The sequence below is a fragment of the Alnus glutinosa genome, chromosome 4 (genome assembly GCF_958979055.1).
Source record: "Alnus glutinosa chromosome 4, dhAlnGlut1.1, whole genome shotgun sequence".
NCBI classification, from domain to species: domain Eukaryota; kingdom Viridiplantae; phylum Streptophyta; class Magnoliopsida; order Fagales; family Betulaceae; genus Alnus; species Alnus glutinosa.
In genome coordinates, this window is record NC_084889.1 from 20,257,928 (window position 1) to 20,284,193 (window position 26,266).

Genomic DNA, 26,266 nt, shown 5'->3' on the forward strand with positions numbered 1-26,266 from the left:
GGACGCACGTCTGCTGCAAGTAATTTCCATAACAGGCTTTGCGCGTCCGGACGGCTAAACTTCAGCACTCAATTTCCATATCTGATGCATGTGCGTCCGGACCATAAGGGGGAGACGTCCGGACGGTTGAAGTCGAATCGTCAGTTACCATATACGATGCACCAGCGTCCGGACCACAGCTGTCAGATGTCCGGACGGTTCATTTTGAACTGCAATTCTTTCCTTACGGAGATACGCGTCCGGACGGTATACCACATCGTCGAGACGGTTGATTGATCTTCCCTTTCTTGGAACTTGGAAAGAATCAGTGAACCGTTCGAGAACTGATAGGCGTCCGGACGTGCTGCTGAAACGTCCAGACGGAAGCAAGCTGGCACAGAAACTTCTCGATACAGTGTAGGTGTCCGGACGGAAGAATCACATCGTCCGGATAGATGATGCTGGACTAACTGTGTCCGGACGGGATGGCACATCGTCCGGACGGGATGGCACGATCGTCCGGACGGCTAACAGGGAACTTGAATTTCTTTTGACTTCACTCTGAATAGTGGAATCCTTGTTTACAGCATCTCGGCTGCACGTAATTACCATAATAAGGCTTGGAGCGTCTGGACCCTAAAGACTGATGTACGGACGGTTGAACTGGTGCACATCTTGCCTTACAGAAAACATCGTTCGGACGGGATCACACATCGTCCAGACGGTAGCAGCCGTCTTCCCATAACTGTGTCTTGAGGTAGAAACCCTAATGCTTATCAAACCCTGAGTGGCGTCCGAATGGTATAACCACGTCATCCGGACAGATGTACTGGAACACTAGAATCTTCTCGAACTCTGATGAGCTCCTAGACATTGATGGATGTCTGGACAGAAAAGATCTTGTCGATCGGATGGATGTTGCTGATTGATGAGTGTCCGAACGGAATACCACGTCGTTCGGATGGTTAGCATGGAACCGAAATAAACTTGCTTCCAAGCTTCACAAAATCTTCTTGAAGGACATGGCTGAAGAGTAGACTCTGGATAAAGCAGCTTCCCTGATGAAAACAGCAACATTACATAGAAGTGATTTTGTCAACAGAATGCAGCCAACACAAAAAACTAACACTTTAGTTTTGTTATTTCCTAATGTTTTGTGTTAGATTTGTGTTTTGCAGGTCATTTTGAAAAAAACAATAGCTTTAAGGGGAAAGAAAGCACACTTTGAGAAGACCTAGATGATGTGGTTATATTCAACCAAATCAAGGAGAGGACTAAATCGAAATTTCTCTAATTGGAGTCAAAATCGGATTAGAATTCAGATTCTGCATATGTCATAGTATTTTGACCATAACTTTCAGCACAAATATTAGATTGAGGTGAATCAAGTATCTTTGGAAAGCTATCTCAATTCTCTACAAATCATTTTGAAATATGATTTTCCTAATTCGGACATCTGCTATGCCAAAAGTGTCCCGCAATAAAAGACCGCAAATCCAGATGAATTTGGACTCCTTTTCCTTCTTGGATTGAGTTTTGAGTTTCCTACTCAAACTAGGAGACTAACCTCCGATTTTTCTAGAAATACTAGGGTTTCTAGAATTTGTTTTCTCCCTATAAATAGACCTCTAAGCCTCAAGAAAAAGGGTGAGAAGCTAGAGACCACATATATTATTTTCTTTTTAGTTTAGTTTTTCTTTAGTTTAGAATTTATTTTTCATAGTCATGTGTAGCTAGTTTTTCAACTAAGGTTGAGGATGAAGCCTCACCATTGAAGAGCAACAATATTTTCATGTAAGTTTATACTATTCGATTTTATTTGGTTTAATTTTTCCAATGTTTTACTTCTTTTCAATTTGTGGAATGATTCTTGGATATCTATTGTGATTTACGGATACATGTGATGATTTAAGATAGTTTCACATAATTGATTGCTTGGGTTTTTATTTATCAAAACGTTGGATATTCATTATGTTTCGTTCTATGGATACATTTGATGATTTGGTTTAAACCAGATATCTTTTGTGATTTGTGTAAAGAATGGATTCATTGAATGATTTAATGATTTTTGAAGCATAGCAGAACATATATAAGAATTGTATGGTGAGAACTTCGGATGTGTATTGATGACCATGAGAATATGTTGCTATGATTTGGTGGGTGTGGATTTCAAAACCTTATTACCTTTTCTTTCGTTTTATTTTGGTTTTATTTTATTTATGTTTTCTTTTTCTTTTTAACAAAAATCAAACATTTTTTGGAGCTAGGTTAAGATTTAATTAGTTTAGAAACAAAATTGTTTTTCAAGAACACAATTCTCTGTGGGATCGACCTCGCACTTGCAAAACCCTTTATTGCAAACGATTCGTGCACTTGCGAGTACATTTAAAATTCACACCACCCTCTATACCTCTCTCGGTTTTGTGCAAGTAAGAAAAGAAAAGGAATGTCCCTTTCTGTTTCTCTATTTCTTTTTGACGGCAAATAATAGAAGAAGAAAACAAAAGACTAGGTAAACTGTAAGCCCTCTCAAACTCTTCCTTTTAGAACTCTCCAGAATTTCCTTTGTAAGCTTTCTTCCCTTTTTCTAGAATAATATAGCTCTTAAAAGAAGAGAAATTGGACAAAAGGTGAAGAATTCTCCAGACCTCTCGCGTCCCCACCTTCTCTTGTAAGTTAAATGATTCTCTTTTTGTCTCATATGCTCTTCAAGAAGAAAAAGGAGGGGAATATATATATATATATATATATATATATATATATATATATATATATATATATATATATATATATATATATATATATATAGATATATGCCAAATCAGATTTGTATTGTATAAATATGGGCTGAATATCTATATATAACTAATATTCAAAATAAGAAAAAACTAAAAATATTGATCAAAGCGCTATTATGCCGCCTAAATTCTAAAAGTATTTTTAGGCATTAGTAACACTAATGCCGTTATTCCACCCAAATTTTATAAGATTAAAATAAGGATTATTAATATTGTACCGCTTGTGTACTGTTAAAATAAAACCCATTAATTATATTAATGGAGTCACTATGTCGATTTGGTACAAAAATAGATAAAAGCTTTTATAATACCGTTTTTACTTAAAGGGTATTGTGGATATTAATTAATAAATGCTATAATAATAAAATATGTGGTAATATAATTAACCTATTTTATGCCGTTATAATATCTAAGCAACATTAGAAATTGTGTTAAGTGGTTTAAAAGTCGAAAGTGATAAAATGTTAAAATAGGTTCTTAGTATTTTATACTAATATATTATCAAATGTATATAACTGTGCAGTTATTATTCCTGTGGATCTCTCTTTTTAGCAGAGAACTGTGAGTATTTCTTACTCACTGAGGGTGATGCTGAATTTCCATAATGTTATGATTTCTGCTTTATTTAATTGGTTGCGCATGTGGAATTTACATATTTTGTTATTTTATTTAATGAATTTATTTATAAAAGAGTTGGGAGTGACGTCTGCCAACGGATCAGGGAGTGACGTCTGCCTACGGACCAGGGAATGACGTCTGTCTGTGCCAAAAAGATAATAAATTATTAGAGGAGTGACGTCTCCTTAGAACTCGCTAAACGGGAGTGACGTTTCTTATCATTCGCTAAACGGGAGTGACTTCTCCTATAACACGTTAGACAAGAGTTACATTTCCTAGATTTTATATACTGGAGTAACGTCTCTTTGAATATATTTGTTAGAGTTACGTCTCTATAAGGTGAATGCTAGTAGATAATGGTTACTTAAATAAATAAGACTCTGCATATAAAACTATCATTTTATTATGTTATTACATTGTGTTCTTTATTTCTAATAAATCAGCAATCATATTATTATTGAAGACAGTGGACTCACTAGGTATTTTTGTATTACTGTTTTTCTCTATATTATATATTAATACAGGTTATAAGGAGGAGGAGTATCAGGATTGTCCAGATCTTTAGATGATCTTGTTGGCATTATCTGAGGATAGGATGCCTCCCATTTTGTGGACTACTATGTTTAGTCCATTATTATAATATTCGATGAACAATATTTATATTTTTGTTGATATGTATTAATAATGCTATGATTATAATGTTTGTAAATTATCTGTGCCATGCATGGCACAAATACTATTTTAATGTGTAATTATTCAATTACACTCTTTCTATATATTTTGAAGTATTTTGTTAGAAGCTCTGATGTGTTAATGTTAAGAAAAAAATATATTCCGCTGCCAATTTATAACTCTGATGATGTCGTAATGTCACGTGAAAATCGAAAATGTTTTTTCACTTACGCCTTTTTGTAAAAGGCGGGGCGTTACATAAACAGAGTAAAAATAATCCAAGAGTTATAAAATGTTTACAAAGTATCCAAAATAAAATAATAAAATGTCTCAAAGTAAAGCAAAACATCAAATAAAATCAATCATCCTCAGCCATGGGTGGATGATCCTCGTCATCACTACTTGACGGATGATGGTGCTGGAAACACTTCTAGATGTCCAGCTGGCACTGCTCCACACGGAGATTGATAGAGTGAATCTCTAGCTGCATAGAGTGAATCCCTGCTACATAGAACTCATACCCCCTTGTAGAGATTCTAAAGCAGCTAAAATCTGAGCATAAACTGCCTGCATCATGCTGTGGAGGCAGAGGAGCAGTCTGTGAAGAAGATGCAATATCAAGCATCTCAACATGAGCAAGATGTGGGTGAGGGGCTTCATCTTCATGCCTCAGCTGGGCATTGGACTTCATCAGGGTCTGTTTGCTTATGGGGTCCTGAATTTTCATCTTGGGCTCTCCAGAAACATTTATGCCACATTGTAGAATGATCTAACTGATTATGCAGATGAATGGAAGACTAGTATTATTCTCATCTCGGGCTTCTAGCATAGTATCAAGAACATGCTTGCGTAAGCAGAAAGGCATTCTCAGGCAGATGTCATACAAGAACTGAGCCCTCTTCACAATCAGATCACTCCTCCTAACAATAGGCCAGAGGTTGTGCTGGATAATTTTCGCGAGCAAGCAATGCAGGGGAGACAAAGCATCGATTCTAATAATAATAGCTCGCTCCTCTCCCTGTGGAACAGCATGAAAGAATTCCCTAAGCTGCTCTAAAGTAGGGGGCTCCACTACCTCATTGAATGGGCTGGCTGAAATCTGAAGCATTGGTACCCCAATGATCTGGCTGATGACCTAAGGATCAACCAGAATGACATGCCCCTCTATAGTGGACTGAAGAATAATGCCACTCTTGTCATTCTGCACCACCTCTAGATGAGCATAAAATTCTTTGACCAGCTTGGTGTGCATGATGCAGGTGTAGTTGAAGAGATAGCCCCAATTGTAAGTCTGAATAATCTCAAAGATGACATCCAGAGGAGCTACCACAATATTAGCTCTGACAACATTCCTCTTTGGAATGACTGGCCTGTTGGTTATTTTGGCTCTGGACGCAACCATGTCTTTCTCTATCCTTTATCAAACTCTACGCTGAGGGCTATTGGCAGACATAATTTTGCAAAGAATAACCACAAATATTTGCCAAAAATAACCTCAAGGATATTAGAAAAATCCGGCATTATAAGGACAGTAAAATGGACTTCCCAAAAATTACAACCATGCAAAATAATCTAACATAGTCCAATTAAATGCCATAATAAATAATCCCTACTCAGCAGAATATATCACAAACAGATATGCAGTCTTTATCCCAAGAATATTCCATAAAAATATCTTATCAATTAAAATAATTGAAAAGAAGATAAAGTATATACCAAAATACCTGGGAAGGAGATAAAGGACAGAAAAGGACAAAAGTGGCCAAGATTATGCGAGAACCCATGAGAAAACTCACCAAAATGCTAAGAAAAAAAAAATAAAAATCGTGAGAAAGTGGAAGAGGGATGCGGCGGCTAGGGCTAAAACGCGATATGTAACCCTATAGGGTAGCTGTCCGGACGCGAGATGCCAAATAGGTATTCAGCAGAACCGTGCGCGTCCGAACGTTTTACCTAATCGTCTTGCCGTCTGTGCCGTACCCATCAGGATGCAAGAGGAGACCGTCCGGACGCTTCACAATAAAAACAGAAACTGAAGGAAAATTTGTAGAAAATTTATTTTCCTTAAAGTCAGCTTCAAAACATGCATGTATCATCCACTGATATAGTAGTCAAATAGCATCTCAAGAATATGCAGAGATATAAAAGAGAGTTAAGAGTTCAATCAGCACAAAAATTCCCTGTAAATAGAAATTTAAAATAGATTACTCAACTCATGCAATGTGTGTGTGTGTGAAGACTTTCTCAATTAAGTATGAAGTTCACTGCTATGACTTAAAGCAACTGAATTTTCTAAACAAGAGAGAAAATTAAAGAAGATCAGTCAAAAGTCAAACCTTATTTTACTAAGGCCTAGCAACCCTCATCTGATACACTCCCCCTAAGATGTTGCACTTTTCTTTTACTTAGTTCTTTAGTGACTGTCTGTTTCTGTAATGATTTGGTCACTGATTGTTTCTTTAGGGACAAGTTCAAGAATAGATTTAGCACAAAAGCAGTGGATCTTTTTATTTATTTATATTTATTTTTTAATTGCATGCTTTTTATCACTTGGTGCAACAACCTAGAGAGAATGTTAGAATTTTTAGGTTCTAGGTTCAACTAGCAAGTTAGTCAATTTGACTCTCTTACAAAAAATCTCTCTCATCAGAATTTTCAGAAACAAACAGTCAGAGAGAAACAAATGTACCTTAGGGGGAGCCTTGGATAGTGCACAAAATTATCGCATGAGAAGAGTAACTATCTAGCATTTAGATGCACTGGAAAAACTTGGTAGATATTAGACATAAACTCTCAATCATATATAAGCATAGTCAATTAATGTGCAATAAACTGAGATATTAGACAAAAATACATGCAATATCTAATATATTAAGAAAAAATAAAATTCCTGCAACTTCTCCCCAATTTTTTATTTTTATTTTTATGAAAAACAATAAAAACATGTTATAAAGGTAAACAACCATAAGACTAGCATGTAAGGCAAGATCAAACCTGAGAAGGATCAAAATTACCAAAAAACAGTCGCCCCGCATGCTTTTTCTGTCTTTCCCAAATAGTACCTGCAACGTTTTCTCAAGAGCAACAAGAGAAATAGGGGGCAAATAATAGTGGTTCCTAAATTGCAAAGCAAACAAAGATATAACAAGTAGAAAATCATGCAATGCAATTAAACCTGATGCTCTAGCTTTGTCTTCTGAATAGTAGATATCCTAGGTTTGGCTGCCCCGGAGTGGTTTTTCTCTTAACTGAGTTTCCACTTCGTGTAACGCCTCGCTTTTACAAAAAGCGTAAGTGAAATTTTTTGATTTTTCACGTGACATTACTAACTCATCAGAGTTAAATATTGGCAACGAAATATATATAAATATAATACAGACTTAGGAATTAAGTAACACATCAGAGCTTCTACTGAAATACCTCAAGATAGATATAATAAGTCAGCATAATTATACAAAATAGTAGTAGTCATGCCTCACAGGGCATAAATAGTCATACAAGCCAAAATATCTAAGGTTTAATGACTACATGACTGCAGAATTATAAATATTGTCTTTAAACTAAGTTAATGAACTACAACATGGTAGTTCCCAAAAAGGAGGCAGTCTCGCCTCAAAAACTAGTATCAGGAACCATCTAAGAGTCTGGATAGTCCCGATATTCTTCTTCTTCATATCCTGTATTATCACACAATACGGAGAGGAAAACAACAACACAAAATACTAAAGTGAGTTCGCTGTTTTCAATAATAATATGAGTGCTGATTTATTTAAGTAAATGCAACACAATGCAATAATATAAAGTAATGACAATTTTATATGCACAGTTTTATTATAAAATAAATCATGAGCTTCTTGCATTCGATCTTATAGAGACGTAACTCTAACACATAGATTTAAGGAAACGTAATTTCATTTAATAGAGTCTAAGAGACGTAACTCTTGTCTAACGTGTTATAGGAGACGTAACTCCCGTTTAGCGAATGATAGGAGACGTAACTCCCGTTTAGCCAGTTTTAAGGAGACGTCACTCCTCTAACAATTTGTTATCTTTTTGGCACAGGCAGACGTTACTCCCTGTTCCGTAGGCAGACGTAACTCCCTACTCTGTTGTTTATTAATATTTTTGGCTCAGGCAGACGTCACTCCCTGATCCGTTGGCAGAGGTCACTCCCAACTTTGTTATAATTGAACTCATTAATTAAAATAACAAAATATGCAAAATCCACATGTGCAAACAATTAAATAAAACAGAAACCACAACATTATGGAAATTCAGCATCACCCTCAGTAAGTAATAAATACTTATAGTTCTTTCTTTGCTTTAGAAAAGTGTTCACATAAATATTAGCTGCTGTATAATTTAATACCAATAATAGTGAATTAGTACAATTCACTAATAAACTCATATTAACACTATTTTATTTTTAACCTTTTAAACCTTAACATAATTGCAAAAATCATTTAAACATAATAACAGCATATAAAAAATGGTTTAATTATAATGCCACATATTCCATATGGGCATTATAACAACATTTATAAATAATGACCAAAATACCCTTTTGCATTTTAAAATACTTATTAACATAAGAATCGTTTTACCAACACTTTTTATCATAAAAGCTATTTATTTATATAACATAACCAATTCCAATTGAGCTGAGTAACAACATTAGATTAGTAATGTCTAAAAATACTTTTAGAATATTGGGCGGCATAACGGCATAATTATGAATAATTCCATTTATAAAATTTGGCAGAACAATGACGCTTTTATAACTAATGCTTAAAAAATCTTTCAAAACTTTTGACAGCATAACGGCACATTTAAGGAATACCCAATTGAATTTGGGCATCATAATGGCATATTTGGTAAATAAGTGATCAACTTTGAACATAAACACATAATGAACATAATCAAGCTTAAACTAATGAAATCAAAACTTAAATGCATAAAATCAATGAAATTAATGATTGGAAGCTTACCAAAAGACTTCCTATAACACACTCCAAGCCTTCGACCACACAAAAGCACACAAAAGCGCACTTTTCTCTCTCTTTGCCGTGGGTGTGTGTGAAGCTTGATGGGTTTTTATTTTGCATCCTTCCCCTTTAGTTCTATTTATAAGGGAATGAATGGCTAGGATCAAGTAGACACATTTTGATCTAATGGATGGGAGTTAGCCTTATCCTCCAAGGCACATGGGTGTCATCATTACTTAGATAAATATCTACATGCATTTGCATTTCATATGAATTTGCATTTCATGTGTATTTTGGCACATGGGTTTCATCATTACTTAAATCAAATAAAATCAAATAATATCTAATCTAATAAATTCTATTCTAACTAAATTTGACACCCCACAAAATATCTTAAAATCTCAATCATCACAAATCAAATAAAATCAAATCAAATTATAGCAAATATTTCTATCCTAACTAGATTTGGCACATGGGTTTACTAAGAAATGAAACTAAGTTATAAATAGGACTAATTGGTTACAAAATATCACAAAATCAATAGGGTGACACGGCGATGACGTGGCAGAATCTACACATGCATGCTGCCCAGTCCAGGGGCAGTAGATTCACGGACACTTTCGGCAAATCTAGAAAACTCTGATTTTTATGAAATTTTATATGTAGATAGAGGACACCGAGATGAGCGTTCTGGTTTTTGAATCGACCAAAACGGAGTTCGTTTGACCCTGTTTCCGTTATTCCAAAGTTTAAGGTCTGTTTGAGTTTTTATCAAACTAAAACTATAAATGCTTCTAAATGAATATTTATTTTCATAAATATTCATATTTATTCTTTTACCTTATTATTAGGTCATAAATCATATTTTAAGATATTTTATTTAATATCTTAAAATATGGGGTGTTACACTTCGTTAACAAAATATCTGTCTCCTTTAATTCTGCATTTTGATATTTTGTTACACACATCTTTGTACACACTTGTTTATATTAGAAGTCATTTTAATTTTTCAGTTGGTATCAGAGCGGGTACTCTCTGTTTAAAGGATTTAATTCCTGAGTGTGATCCTTATCTCTTTGTGACTTCTATTTTTTTATTACACCTTTTATCATGGATTTCTCTTAGTTATCTAAAGTTTTTGCTAAATTGGATAAAATTGTTTCTCCAAAAGAGCTCAAAAAGGTGAAGCAAGAAAAAGAGTCTTTGATTGTTCAGCTATCTGAATCATATGTTTTGATTGACTCTTTGAGATCTGAGAATACCATGCTATTTGACATTATTGATACACTTGAGAATAAATTAAAAGAATCTTAAGCTCTCTTGAAAAAATTCTCAAGTGATAATTTGAAAAGCATGCTTTGTATTCATTCAGATATTTCTAACAAGTCTGCTTTAATTGTTGATGATATGAGTACTTCTACTTCACATGCTTCTGATTCTGAATTAGATTCTATTGATATTAAGCTTGATAGTAGATACAGCTTGTTTAGAAAATTCTTGCTTAAATAATCATGTGATGCCAAAGTCCAAGGAATCAGGAACATGAGGTAAGTTTGTTCCTACTTGTCATAATTGTGGGAAAATTGGTTATATTAGGCCAAATTGTTATTTTTTGAAATCCCACAGGCCTTGGATTAAGCAGGCTGCTCTGAGGAAATGTGAAGTTGAAGATTCTTCCTCATCAAAATATGTCCCTCTGCATAGGAGACATATAAAAGGTAAGAGCAATGTTATTTGTACGAATGCTAACTATAATTCTGCAAAGAATGTCAAGAAGCATTCAAACGAAAGAAGCTTGCCCACCTGTCATCACTGCGGCATCACCGGTCACATCCGACCCAAATGTCCACAGCTCCAGGCTCAGAAGTCGAAGGTTCAGAAGGAGCTGCCAACAAGAGCTACATCAAGCACTCTACCTCCTACGACATTTCAGGCTCCATGGCATTAGCATCTGTTTGTTCTTAGGCATCAAAGTGGCAAATCAAAGAAGAAGAAACCAAGGCGCTACAAGAGAAAGCCACAGAAGCCCACTAGCAACCATGGTAAAGAAGGGTTACTGAGCCTGATGCAAGGTATGCTAAGGAGTATGGCCAACATGGACATGACCCACAAACCATCTCCACGGGTTAAGCAAGTATGGGTCAAGAATGATGAGACCATTCACCCCTTGAGGGGGAGTGGACTCACCTAGTAAAGGTGAAGTCTCACCATGCCTAGGATTTTGGTTCCTAAATCCTAGTGCATGTCAGGTATGTTTGCATTGCATTATTTTTCATGTCATATCTTATTCATGCCTTGCATTTTGTTTGAGGAACCGGTTATTTTATACCCTATATTTTCTCTTGTTGTCTTGAGAAACATCTGTAGATATTTTTTGGGAATGATAGTTAAAGCAAGTCGGGCGGCTGCTTTTCTTGTCTTGGTATTTCTAAGCCTTTCTCCCTGAGAACATGTTTGATTTTACCTTAAATTCTAGGATTAGATGTTATTTCCTTTTCCATAAGCATGTCCTTGTTGTTTTTCTGTTTTATTGTTTTTACCATAAAAAAAAAAAAAAAAAAAAATTGGGTGAGAAGTTGCAGCATTTTATTTTTTATTTTGATAACTTTTCAGATATTGTATGTGTTTTTGCCTGATATCTCAATTCATTGTGTATTAATTGAATATGCTTGTATATGATTGAGAGTTTTTGTCTGATATATGCTAAGTTTTCCTGCTGCATCTTAATGATAGATAGTTGCTTTTCTCATGCGATGAAATATTGTGCACTATCCAAGGCTCCTCTAAGGTACTTATTTTCCTCTCTGACTTTTTGCTTATGGAAATTCTAAATAAGAGAGATGTTTTTAACAAGATGGTCAAATTGACCAACATGCTAGTTGAACCTAGAGCCTAAAAATTCTAGCATTCTCTCCAGGTTGCAGCACCAATAAGAAACAAGCAGTAATTCTTCTAATTTCTGTGTTATATTAGCTTTATATCTTGTCCTACATGGTGCAAGTAAAATTTTACCTTCTCCTTCATGGTACAATTAAAAGTAGCATCTTAGGGGGAGTGTATCAGATGAGGGTGGCTAGGCCCTAGTAAGATAAGTTTTGACTTTTGACTGATCTTTCATTGATTTTCTCTCTTGTCTAGAAAATCTGGTTGGTTTTGTCATATCAGTTAAATTTATACCTTTTGGGAAAAGTCTTCACACACAAACGCATTGCATGAGTTGAGTAATCTATTTAAAATTTCTACCTGTAGGGAAATTTGTGCTTATTGAATACTTAACTCTCATTTTTATATCTTTGCATATTTTTGCAATGCTATTTGACTGCCTTATTAGTTGATTATATATGCATGTTCTGAAGCTAACTGTAGGGAAAAATATTTTTATGCAGATTTTCCTCAAGTTTTAGATTTTCAGTGTGAAGAGTCCAGACGGACTTATTCTCACATCCGGACGAGCACAGTCTTGCCATACACTGACCTAGTAATAGCTATACGAACGGTTAAGTGACACGTCCAACGGGATCTCACAGATTTAAGACTTGCGTCGCTTTCTCTGCCATACACACATCTTTCCATTTTTAGTAATTTATCATGTCATGTTGTGTGCTTTTTCTCGCCGATTTTTTTCCGAAATTTTGGCATTTTCTGAATATTTCTTCTCATTCCATGGTATTTGCTGTATCTTCCTTTGTTCTTTTAAGTTTTATGCTTTTTAGAATATTGAAATATTTGGTGATTGGAATATTCTCTTGATATATTATGCATGAAAATCCTTTTCTGTCTGTGTGCTGGGCTGATCTTGATATATTTATGCCTTATGAATAGCTGCATTGCTTATGTTTTTTTTTTTTGCATCCATTTGACAGCCGTCTTAAATACCACATTATTTTTGGAACTAACAGGACATAATGGTATTTTTGGAGATATTTCTGGTTGGTTTTGGTTCAGGAATATGACATCCAGCTGCTCCCAGCACAATGTTTGACAGATGGATCCTTTAGAAAACTGACTATTATTGAAGTCGGATGTTCAAAGTTCCAAAGGTTTCAGGATTAAGATGAGCTTTTTTTCCTAGCTCATGCATAGCCTTCCGCAGCATCCTCCTCAGATCTGTAACAGTTAGAGGTTTGGTGGTGAATCTCCTCTTTTATCTTGCAAACGAGCTGCTTAGAGGATGTTAATCTGTGGATAACCAGGTTCAGGCTTTGTAAAATCAAGCGACTGAAGGTTTTCTAGTCCATGGTTCCCGGCTTCCAGATCTAGAAGCCGAAGTAGTACAAATCCAGCCTTTTGTACGGCTTTCTCTTTGCTACGTGATTTCAATGGATCAGCGGGATTTGGTACTTGGAGGATTTTTGTTCCTCTCTTTTTGGCCATTTGCAGACTCTTCTCTATTTTCCTTTTGTTTTGGATTATAGAATGTTTTTGTCTGTGGATTTTATATACTCTGTTTACCCTTGTCCTGTTGAGACATCAAGGGGGAGTATATGTTTGCTTTGGACCGGGATTGTATATTTAACCAGTCAAGTGATTTTTGTCCTAGAATGGCCAAAGGTCCCTTTGTTAGTTTTTGTGTTTGCTGCATTCTGCTGGACAAAATCAGTATCATGTACTGTTGCTGATTTCACGGGGATACCGTATCAGTTTAGAGTTTATTTCTCTGATATGGAAAGGGCCTCATTATGACAAGAGTCTAGAAGGAATGCCTAGACTCCAAGAAGACTTTGCAAAGTCTACAACTCAGCAAAAGTCGGATCCCGAGTTTATCATCCGAACGACCTAGTGAAACGCCTGGACACTCATCAGTCAGTAACATAAACAATGATGCTTTTAATCAGGGGTTCAACCAGTTTTCAAAAGTCTTCTTCAGAGATTTGTTTCTAGAAGATCCTGTGTGGATTTCAAGAAAGTGTTGTCAAATCCCTTGCATCTGTTCGGACGACGTGGTATTCCATCTGGACGCTCATCAGTCAAGCAACATCTGTCCGGACGCCCAACTGTCCAAAGCATCATCCGTCCGGACAATGAGAACTTCCCGTCTGGACCTTCCTCTATGTCGAGAAGCTTCAAACTGTTCCAGCTTGCATCCGCCCGGATGTTTCAGCAGCACGTCCTAACGACACTCAGTGTTCGACCAGCTATGGGATTTCTTTCCAAAACACAGATATGGGAAGATTGCTGCAACCATTCGAACGATGTGGACTCCCGTTCAGACGCTCTCATCTATAAGGCATGTTGTGCATTCAAAATTTAGACAGCCTTAATGGTCTGGACGCGCGAGCTACTATATGGAAATTGCGTGCATCTAATCAACCGTCCGGATGACCATTCCCTTGGTCCGAACACGCGCGAGGCCTTGATATGAAAATTGCGTGCAGCTAAAGTTTGACCGTCCAGACGCGGCTCAAAACAGGAAAGAATTTCAGCGAAATTTTGGGAAGCTGATCGCACAGTTGTTCATCCGGACGGCGCCTAGGTTTATCAAGCCCGACGCTCATTTCAACCTGCAACCTATAAATAGAGGTCCATAGGCTTGAGAAATGCAAGAATTTCAGTATTGAATTCCTTAGTGCTTAAAGAGTTATATTTTAGAGTTATTGTGCTGAGTTACTCTCTCTTAAGCCGTTGATGTGCGTGTTGTTGCTGTGCTGAATTGAAGTCTTAGGGGTTGGCCCCAAGGTAAAGGATTCCATTGAAGACCCCTTCAGATAGGAAACCTGGTTGGGAGGGGTTCGTGTTGGGTTACACGTTAGAGTTCAAGGTACGACCACTGCATAAGGGTATGTGAGTGCTACTGCTTTGTAACTAGCTTTGCCTTCTGAATAGTGGATATCCTGGATTTAGCTGTCTCGGAGTGGTTTTTTTCTTAACTAAGTTTCCACTGCACAAGGGCTAAGCATCGATGTCGATCGATCGACCAAGATATTCGATCTAGCGCATTGTCGATCGATCGACCAAAATAGTTTGTCAAGCGACAATTAGGGCTAACGTGGCATGCATGAATTCCAATGCTCTGACGACTGCTGACAAGCCTATTAGGGTTTTCTAGGGGTAGAGGCGCCATTTTGTAAAAGTTTGCCTAAACCCTAGCATTCTTTTCTCCTATTAGTGTTTTGAGGGGTAGAGGTGCCATTTTGAAAATATGGCTCTAAACCCTAACATTCTTTTCTCCTATTGGGGTTTTGAGGGGTAGAGGTGTCATTTTGTAAAAGTTGGGTTTAACCTAATTTTCTGCTATAAATACCCCATGCTAGGCACCACTTGAGATATTGATCATTGTACATATCAGTTTTCTCTTCAGAGCACTTGTCTTAGCTCTTGTCTTTTCTTTTGTAAGTTGTTACTTTGTTCTTATTTCTTTTAATTTGAAGTTATTCAATTCTTCTTTATTTTCTTTGCTATTTAATTAATCGCTTTAATTTAAAGTTATTTAATTTTTAGTTGTTCTTCTTTCATTTCAATTTTATTTGTTGCTTAATTTTTGTTTGTTTATTGTTATTTAGTTTCTGTTCTTCCTTTCTTTCCCATAATTTCAATCCATTGTTTTCTTTTCACTTTTATTAAATTTCTGTTCTACTTTCTGTTCTTCGCTTTTGTTATTTTATGTTTTCATTTCAATAGTTTTTAGTGTTTTTAGTTATTAAAGGCTAAAATCCCCAATTAAGGTTGAGGATGAAACCTCATCAATGATAACACTTATGCTCTTGTCATGATATGCATAGATTCAATGTTCTTATGTATATTCAAATTCCATGTCAATTTATTGAATCATATTCTTTAGATTGATGATTTTTATTTGATGTTTGTTGTAATTCAATCGATGGATACATTGATTGATTTCTTTGAGATTTGGGTATCTATTGTGATTTTCGTGATACAATAGATGATTTCGATTAAAAAATGGATAATCATTGTGATTTATTTGAGTTGAATTCTTAAAATATTTTCATGCTTCGTTACTTAAGAATTTGAATATCGAGCTTATTAAATTGAATTTATGAATAAAATGCAAGAGTAGGGTGTATGATTTGATTTGGTGAATTCCGATACCTTAGTGGTTTTTTTATAAATTGTTCTTATTCAGTTTTATTTTTGTTTATTATTTTGCTTGACAAATCTTTCAAATATTTGGCTCTAGGTTAAAATAAAGTTAATAAAAATAGAAATTGATTTTTCTTCTTTACACACACTTCTCTGCGGATTCGACCTTGCACTTGCATGTACTATGCTACATACAATTCGTGCGCTTGCGAGTTAAATAAATTTGCACATCAATTCATACAAGAGTGCTAGTGAGAGATATTGTTGTAAAAGTTTTATTTGTATATCCATCTCAAAAAGGAGAATTGTCATTGTGAGAGAAATCTCAAATCCTATCCCCAATCAATTGTGTCAAGAGGGTTGGTGTGACCCTTGTGAGGTGTGAAGGAGATTTTCCACCTTGTGAAGATGAGTGGTGTACTCTTGGTGTGTAAAGGTTTGAACGCCACCTGCAAAAAGTTTGGTTTAGTGGATTGAAATCTCAAGTAGTGTGCTTGGGGAGTGGACGTAGGTCAGGTAGATCGAACCACAATAAATTGCCGAGTTTGAATCTCTCTCTCCTTATCTCTTTATTATCGTTCTCACATTTATATTCTCTGCATTATACTGTATCTTATATTGTTCTAAGTTCTTAATTCAGTATTATTTTTATTAAAAGAAAAGTTTGCTATCAACCCTATTCACCCCCCCTCTGGGGTTGATTATCTGGGCAACACTACCAGCTCTTCAATCTTCATCTCCTCCAGATCTTTGCTTTCTTCTATGGTAGTCACCTTAATCCTGAAACGCTCAGGCAAAGATCTTAGTATCTTTCGGATGAGTTTTACATCCGAGATTGATTTTCCAAGACTCACCATTGAGTTTCTTAGGTCGCTAATCTTGGTGTAAAACTCTCCGAATATCTCTTCTTCGAGCATTTTAATTTCTTCAAAATTAGAAATCAACATTTGAAGCTTGGCAAATTTAACAAGTTTCGTGTTTTCATTTATTATTTCTAGAATTTGCCATGCGTCTTTAGTAGATTCACAATTTGAAATTCTTGCGAATTCAGATGGTGAAAGTGCTTGACATAGGGCTTTATCATTGGAGAGTCGTGCACTTGTTTGGGCAATAGTAATTCCGTCTGCTACATCCTCTTGTTTAATCCAACTAGTTTTAACAATTTTTTAGACGTCAATTGATTTTAAAAAGAAGTGCATGCAGGCTTTCCAATAGCCATAGTTCGTCCAATCAAAGGACAGAACAAAATTAAGATTTTGAGACATGATAGAAATAAAAGGAGAAAAGTAGAAGTTAAGAGATCACACTCAAGAATTAAATCTTAACAGAGTGTACCAAGCTTTGATAGCAATTGAAAAATAAAATTGGCTTCAAATTTACAAAGTGTGTGATAGCGTGCAACAAAATATTTAAATTGTGGAATTTAAAAGAGACAAATATTTTGTTGACGAAGTGGAAACTCAGTTAAGAGAAAAACAACTCCGAGGTAGCCAAACCGAGGAAATCCACTATTCAGAAGACAAAGCTAGTACATAGAAAGTAACACTCACATACCCCGATGCAGAGACATTCCTATTACTCTGACACGAAACCCATTGTGAACACATCCCAACCAAGTCTCCTACTTGAAGGGGTCTTCAATGGAATCCTTTATCTTAGGGCTCCTTCCTAAAGATAGACTTCAATTTCAGCACAACAGCAATACACAACAGCACTTGAGTGTGAGTAGATCAGCACAACTCCTCCTAAAATATACTCTCTAAGCACTATGGAATTCAATACTGAATTCTTGCAAATTACATGTATAGAGGCCTCTATTTATAGGCTACAAAAGCCCTAAATTGACATTAATTCAGTTTTCTCTAGGCAGCGTATGGACGGTAGCTGAGGGCGTCCGGATGGACAACTGTGCTACCGGCTTTCCAAATTCGCTAATTATTCTTTCATGAATAGGGCCGCTTCAGGATGGTGTTGCCCTAGCATTCGGATGGTTGCAACCGTCTTCCTATATTTGTGTTTTGGAAAGAAATCCTTTTACTTGTCGAACACAGAAGGGCGTCCGGACGTGTTGCTAAAATGTCTAGACGGATGCAACTTGGAATAGTTTGAAGCTTCTAGACACAGATTGGAGTTCGGATGGAATACCATGTTGTTCAGACGAATGCGAGGAACTTGAACTTCATTGTCTTGATTTCTGCACAGAGTCTTCCTGAAGCATGTAACTGAAATGTAGACTATGAAAATAACACATCCCTGTTTAATAAGCATCTTTACATAGAAGTGATTTTGTCCAACAGAATGCAACCAATCACAAACTAACAATCCTTTCTCAGAGTTTAACACTTGACACAACTATGGCTTCCATTTGTTCTACTCACCCAATGACTAGTGATTTTCAGCAAGTTACATCAGTAGGTTCTAAAGGTATTCTCAAGGATGTTCATCCATCAGTTACTCCTCTTTGTATTTCTAGGAAACCCTTCAAAATTGTTCACAAGCCCATAAGCGTTACACAACTGGTATTAGTTGTTGAATGTGAGCCTAACAAAGGATCTTCTCCTGATCACAACACATTTGAGGCGGCTGGCTTGACCATGCCCCCTTCGGTCCCATGAAAATTGTTAGGTTTTGATTGGCTACATTCTATTTGACAAAATTACTTCTATGTAATGTTGCTATTTTCACAGGGATGCCGTAGATTTCAGAGTCCTCAGATATTCAGAGTTTATTTCCCTGATATGAAAAAAGCCTTTTCATGACAAGTTCCAGTGTCACAAGCTGAAAGAAGGCTATTTCAATGGTCTAGGAAGATTCTGTGTAGATTTCCAGTCAGAAAATTCGGATCCTTTGTTTTCGTCTAGACGACGTGGTATTTCCGTTCGGACACTCATCAGTCAGTAACATCTATCTGGACAAAGTGGCAATACTGTTCGAACTCCCATCAGTGTCGATAAGCTTCGAACAGCCCAAGCTTGCATCGGTCTGGACGTCATGGAAACACATCCGGACGCTATTTAGAGTTCGAGAAGATTTCAACATTCCAGTGCATCTGTCCGGACGCCAGTCAGAGCTCAACAAGAATTAGGTTTTCCTTCGCAGACACAGATATGGGAAGACAACTGCAAACCTTCTTGACGACGTGGCTATTCCATCTGGACGCTATCCTTGATAAGGCAAGTCGTGCAGAAGACGTTCAATTGTCCGGACGCTCAGGCTAAGATATGGAAATTGCGTGCAGCAGAAGTGCAACCATCTAGACGCTAGGGCAACATCGTTCAGACGTAGTCCTATTTAGGAAAGAATATCAGCGAATTTGGAAAGCCGGTTGCACAGTTGTCCATTCAGATGCCCTCAGCTACGGTCCGGACGCCGCTAGAGAAAACCGAATCAAAGCGATTTAGGTCTTTTATGCCTATAAATAGAGGCCTCTAAGCATGTATTATTTACATAATTCGGTATTGAATTCTCTATAGCTTAGAGAGGGTGTTTAGAGAGATATTGAACATCTGATGGCTCTCTAGCTATTGCCAGTGTGTGATTTGATCAACTGTTAAGTCTTAGGGAAGAGCCCGAAGGTAAAGGATTCCATTGAAGACCCCTTCAGGTAGGATATCTGGTTGGAAGGTGTTTGTGTGGGTTACATGTCAGAATTCAAGGTATGACCACTACATCAGGGGTATGTGAGTGCAACTGCTTTGTAACTAGCTTTGTCTTCTGAATAGTGGATATCCTGGATTTGGCTGCCCCAGAGTGGTTTTTCTGTTAATTAAGTTTCCACTTCGTTAACAAAATATTTGTCTCCTTTAAATTCAATATTTAATATTTTGTTGCACACTGTTCACACACACAGAGTTAATTAGAAGTCATCTATATTTTATTTTCAAAAATATTATCTTGGAATTGTAAAGGATTGGCTCAACCCTCTACAATTCATAGTCTATAGGCCATGATCAAGAATTCTAATCGTGATATCATTTTTTTTTTGTCTAAATCTAAGACCGCTCCTTCTACTGCTAGCTCCATTTTGCATATAATGGGTTTTATTTTGCTAGTCAAGGCCCCTCACTCTAGCTCTAGAGGTGGTCTTTTACTTGCCTGGGAATCTGATGTAAAATTAGCTTATTTCCATGTTTCTAGTAACATTATCTCTGTTTGGAGATATTCAGATTCTCCTTCTAGCAAATGGTTGATTTCTTTTGTTTATGGTCCTTTCTACAAGAAAAATAATTCTGATTTCTAGTTGGATTTGCCTAAATTTGGTGAAGATTATGATGTCCTTTGGCTCTGTATTGGGGATTTCAATGCTATTACTGCTCAATCTCTGGTCACATTGGGCGAAACTTGGATTCCACTCTTCAATTGTTAGATCAAATTCAACAAGCCCTATCTTCAGACACCAATTTGGCTTATGAGCTCCATCTTAAATCTCTCTTGAATGAATATCTCATTCAAGAGGAATCTCTTTGGAAAAGTAAGTCTAGAGAAATTTGGCTCACCTGTAAGGATCACAATACTAGGTATTTTCATACTAGTACCCTTATTCGCCGCAGAAGAAATACTATTTGTTAGTTTTATTGACTAATTCTGTTGACAAAATCACTACCATGTAAGTGTACTGCTGAAACAGGGATGTCATATTTATCTAGAGTTTTCTAGAATATTCAGAGTTTAATTCTCAACTATGGAAAGGCCTTAATATGACAAGTATCAGTGTCACAAGCATCAAGAAGGCAATTTCCAGACTCTTGGAAGATTCTGTGCAATTTACAACTCAGTAAAAGTCAAATCCCCAGTTGACCGTCCAGACGGCCCAGTAGAAGTGCCCGGATGCCCATCATTGTTTGAGAAGATTCTGAACAGCTTAGCATAGACAGCATGACCCGTCAGAAAGATAGGGCAACACCGTTCGAACGCTACTTAGTGTTCGAAGATTCTGAACTACGCACCAGACACTCTTGGTGAAGACAACTTGCAACTGTCCAGACGCTAGGGCATCACCGTCCGGATGCTGTCCTTAATAAGGCAATCCGTGAAGCAAGTTTGGAACTCGATTGCAATTTGTCGTCCGGACGCTCTATGCCTACGTCCTGACTCTGCCCAAAGAACTCCGAATTTGTGTTGAATTTGGTTTTCATAAGCCTATAAATAAAGGTCTCTAGGCTTGTATTATTGATAGAATTTGGTAGTGAATTCCTTTAAGCTTAGAGAAGGTGTTAGGTAGAAACTGTGAAGATCTGCTAGCTCTCTAAGAGTTGTCCGTTGTGTGATTTGATCATGCGAAGTCTAGTTGATGTGAACCTGTGGGATCAAACTCCCTTGAACCCACAATCAAATTGAAACCTACCCAAGAAAGCCAAAAAGATCTAGACCCATTGAAATCTTGTTTCAAGAACCAAGATTTGGTTAGAACACCACAAAGGGTTTGCCTTTGATAAGTTCTTAGTTCAATCAAGAACAAGTAGAGAAAACGAAAAAGTTTTCTATGAAGAACAAAAAATTCATTCACATTCAACTTGTTTAGCAAATGTGGCTACAAGTCTTTTTAAAACTTCTCCATGAAACCCTAAACCTACTAAGGCCTCCATCAATTAAAAGACATGGGCTGAACATCATCAAGCCCAAAACATCCTAAACAACACTTCTATAACTAATAAAAGAAATCCACTTAATGAAATAAATAGGCCCACACACCTATACTTAGTAAAATAAAGAGTTTGCACTAAAGCACTAGGCTATGCCACCCCTATCTCTCGCTTTTATCACATTGATTCAAGTTGGTTTTTCTTCTTTGAAGCCCATTTTGAATGCTGGAGTCTTGCTCGATAAATTTGCAAACTCGGACCAAGTGGATTGCACCAATCCTTGCATTGCTCCCTTGATCTTCTTCGCTCTTGACCTTGTGATTGGCCCATCTGGAACTTGCAATGGATCTTTAAGATCTGGTCTACTGTGTGGCCCATCAATCCCCCTCTCTTCAAAAGGATTCGACCTCGAATCGTCACCTGCATCATAGGGAGAAAGATCAAAATCATTGAAGTAACATAGACATTATACTTACCAGGAAGATCCACTTTATAAGCATTTTCTCAAGGATTTGGAAAAAGGTCCATTGCTTCGAGGATGCAATTTAGTCCTTCTATGGGCTTGGAATCTTTCTTTGCGCATGTGAACCCAAACCCAATCTCCTGGTTCAAAGATGACATGCCTTCACCCTTTATTGGCTTGGGAAGTAAACTTTTCATTCTTTTGCGTAATTTGAAGTCGTACCCTCTCATGAATTGACTTCACCAATTCGGCCTTCCTTCGTGATAAAGCATCAGCGACAATGTTCTCCTTACCTTGCTTGTAATAGATGACATAGGGAAAGGTCTCGATGCATTCAATCCATCTAGCATGTCTCTTATTTAATTTACCTTGACTCTTGAGATGCTTTAATGATTCATGATTAGTGTGGATCACAAATTCCTTAGGCCAAAGGTAGTGCTGCCACGTCTTTAGAGCGCGAACAAGAGCATAAAGTTCTTTGTCATAAGTGGGGTAATTCAAAACCGCCCCACTTAGCTTCTCACTGAAGAAGGCTATGGGCCGCCTATCCTGCATTAAAACGGCTCCAATTCCTATTCCTGAGGCATCCCATTCAATCTCAAAAGTTTTGTTAAAGTCAGGTAATGCTAACACAGGTGTAGAACATAACCTTTCTTTGATAGTAGCAAATGCATTCACTTGATCACTCCCCCAATGAAATCCAATATTCTTTTTAACTATTTCAGTGAGTGGTGCAGCAATGGTGCAAAAATCATTAATAAAACGCCTATAAAAGCTAGCTAAACCATGAAAGCTTCTTACCTCAGTGATGCTTTTAGGCGTTGGCCACTCCTTGATAGCCTTGACTTTTTCTTCATCCACCTCAATACCTTTTGTACTAACAACATAACCAAGAAAAACAACTTTTTCCATGCAAAATGTACATTTCTTAAAATTAGTATACAACTTTTCACATCTCAACACACCTAACACACATCTCAAATGCTCAATATGTTCATCTAAGTTCGTGTTGTACACTAGGATATCATCAAAGTACACGACTACAAATTTGCCTATGAACGCACGTAATACATGGTTCATTAATCTCATAAAAGTACTAGGCGCATTTGTAAGTCCAAATGGCATAACCAACCATTCATAAAGTCCATGTTTAGTCTTAAAAGCAGTTTTCCACTCATCTCCCTCTTTCATTCTAATTTGATGGTATGCACTTTTAAGATCTATTTTATTGAAAATACATGAGCCATGCAATTCATCAAGCATATCATCTAATCTAGGAATGGGATGACGGTACTTTACCGTGATATTGTTGACTGCTCTGCAATCAACGCACATCCTCCAAGTCCCATCCTTCTTTGGCACTAGTAGCACTGGTACTGCACATGGGCTCATGCTTTCTCTCATGTACCCCTTGCTCAACAAATCTTCAACTCGCCTTTGAAGCTCCTTGGTCTCCTCCGGATTACACCTATAGGCTGGTCGATTTGGAATAACTGCTCCAGGTATGAAATCAATTTGGTGCTCAATGCCTCTAATGGGTGGCAACCCACTCGGCATCTCCTTTGGAAATACATCCTCGAACTCCTGCAACAAAGAAACAGCCAAACTAGGAAGAGATTGGTTAGTTTCATCAAGATTAAGATAAGGTTCTTTGTAAACAAGAAAAATCATAGGCTGGTCTGCTAAGAAGGCCCTCTTAACCTCACTCTCCTTTGCATAAAAAACTCATCTTTGCCTTTCCTTTTCTCTCTGCAGGTTCTCTTTCTTTTTTCTCTCGTGGCTCCACACTCTTTTCTTTATTCTCAGGCACCTATCTATTTTCTTTTTCACTTTTTCTTTTTTGCTCAATCTCAATCTTCAGCTTCAGTTGGTCCTCATAGACCTGTTTTGGGGTTAAAGGAGCAAGCTTGAATGTTTTTCCAACCTTTACAAAGTTGTACCTGTTCATAAACCCGTCATGAATCACCCTCCTATCATACTGCCATGGCCTCCCCAACAAAATATGGCCAGCATGCATAGGAACTACATCACAAAACACCTCATCACTATACCTGCCAATGGTAAAAGCTACCAAAACTTGCTTATTGACCTTGACCTCCCTACATTCATTCAACCATTGCAACTTATAAGGTCTAGGATGCTTCAGTAAAGGGAAGCTCAACTTTTCAACTAGGGTGGTACTAGCTACATTGGTGCAACTTCCCCCGTCTATAATCATACTACACACCTTGTTGTTTACATAACATCGAGTATGAAATATGTTCTCTCTTTGCTGCTCCATATCGTCTATCTTAATTTGCGTATTGAGAGCACGCTTGGTAACAAGAGACTCACCTTCTACGGGGTATTCCACTCCATCATCATCACTAGCATCGACCAACTCGGGCGTCTCATCACTACCATCTTCACTATCAGTCATCACCTCCCCATTGTCTTGCATAACCATCACCCGCTTGTTTGGACATTTAAAACATATAATATCTCTATTCCTGGAACTTTGGAAATCTACCTTGGGTTTGTTCTTGCTAGTTCCCTCATCTTTTCCCTTAGGTGTTCGGCCTTCTCCTTTACTACAGCTTGATCATTTCTATCCCACTTTGGTTTCCAATGAGTGCTAGAAACTGAAGTATACCTTGCTGCCCCCTTTCTCTTTAACTGCCTCTCCACCTTCATAGCCATGTGCACCATGTCTTCTACCTCCACATAATGTTGCAACTCAACTACATTGGCTATGTCCCTATTCAAACCACTTAAAAATCTGGCCATTGTTGCCTGCCGATCCTCCTCCTCTACGTTAGCCCGAATCATAGCCACCTCTATCTCCTTATGGTAATCCTCTACACTCCTAGACCCTTGTGTAAGGTTTTGTAATTTTTGGTAGAGGTTTCTATAGTTGTGGCTAGGTACAAATCTTCGCCTCATGAGGGCTTTCAACTCACCCCATGTTTCTATAGGTCTCTCATGATTCCTCCTCCTATTGTTCACTAATTGATCCCACCAAATAATTGCATAATCAGTGAACTCAATTACTGCCAACTTCACCTTCACCTTCTTCTCCTCCTATCTTGCCCACCTTGCAGATTTCTAATCACTACCTCTTGCTGATCCAACCTATCCTTTACCTCCTCCAACACCAAGTTCAACCGTTCAAACTGTTGTTGCATGGCCCGCAATACAAAGAATGAATTATTCACCTCCTCATTAGGTGTTGAGTCACTCTTATGAGACATTTTCAATGCACTACAAAACCAAAAAAAAATGTTAGTCGTAAAACCTCACACACTCCCTTACGTGTTTACACTCAAATATTGTCACTCCACTCGTGTTTTCACTCTTTTGGTCTTTCACCTCACCTGTTTTCCCATTCAAGTTCTTTAAGAACTAGTTGAACTAAATCAAGACACCACCTCGTATTATTCCAACCAGCAATAGATTCTAAAAACAAGAAAGGAATAAAATGACACGGATATAAAAGAATTTGTACGAGGAAAGAGCAATTAGGAAACAAGATACTAAAGATGATACATTCGATTCCTTTGAAGATAAAGATCAATCAACACCAAATCACTTCAATTTTCGGATTGCAAAGTATATCAAACAGCTATTTTCAAAATTTCTTTTTTTTTTTTTAAATAACTACTCGGCAACTTTTGAATATGCTAACTATACAACAAGAAATGGAAGTAGACAAAGGACAAACGCTAACGAAAATGGAATTAAAATTTGGAAAATTACAGGTATGGAAGTTAAAGCAAGGATTCAAATCTGGAAAATCGAAGCAAATATTCAAATCTGGAAAATTAAAGCAAAGATTCAAATTTTGGAAATTAAGGCAAGGACTGAAATCTGGAAATTAAGGCAAAGATTTAAATCTGGAAAATTAAGGCAAGATTCAAATCTGAAAAATAAAGGCAAGATTCAAATCTGGAAAATAAAGCAATGATTCAAATCTTGGAATTAAAGCAAAGATTCAAATCTGAAAATTTAAGCAAAGATTTGTATACTCAATTAAAGAATTCACAAATTTGAATTCTTGAATCAAGTACACGAATAATCAATTGTAAAAATCATAGATCTGAATTCAAACACACTAAATTAATAAGAATGAAGAAGGAATCGCAGCTGAGACTA

General features: G+C 36.9%; 1 pseudogene; it reads right to left on the reverse strand.

Annotated features, from left to right (window-relative positions):
- Positions 1-4,836: 4,836 nt before the first annotated feature.
- On the reverse strand, positions 4,837-24,581 carry LOC133866202 (uncharacterized; annotated as a pseudogene).
- Positions 24,582-26,266: the final 1,685 nt, after the last annotated feature.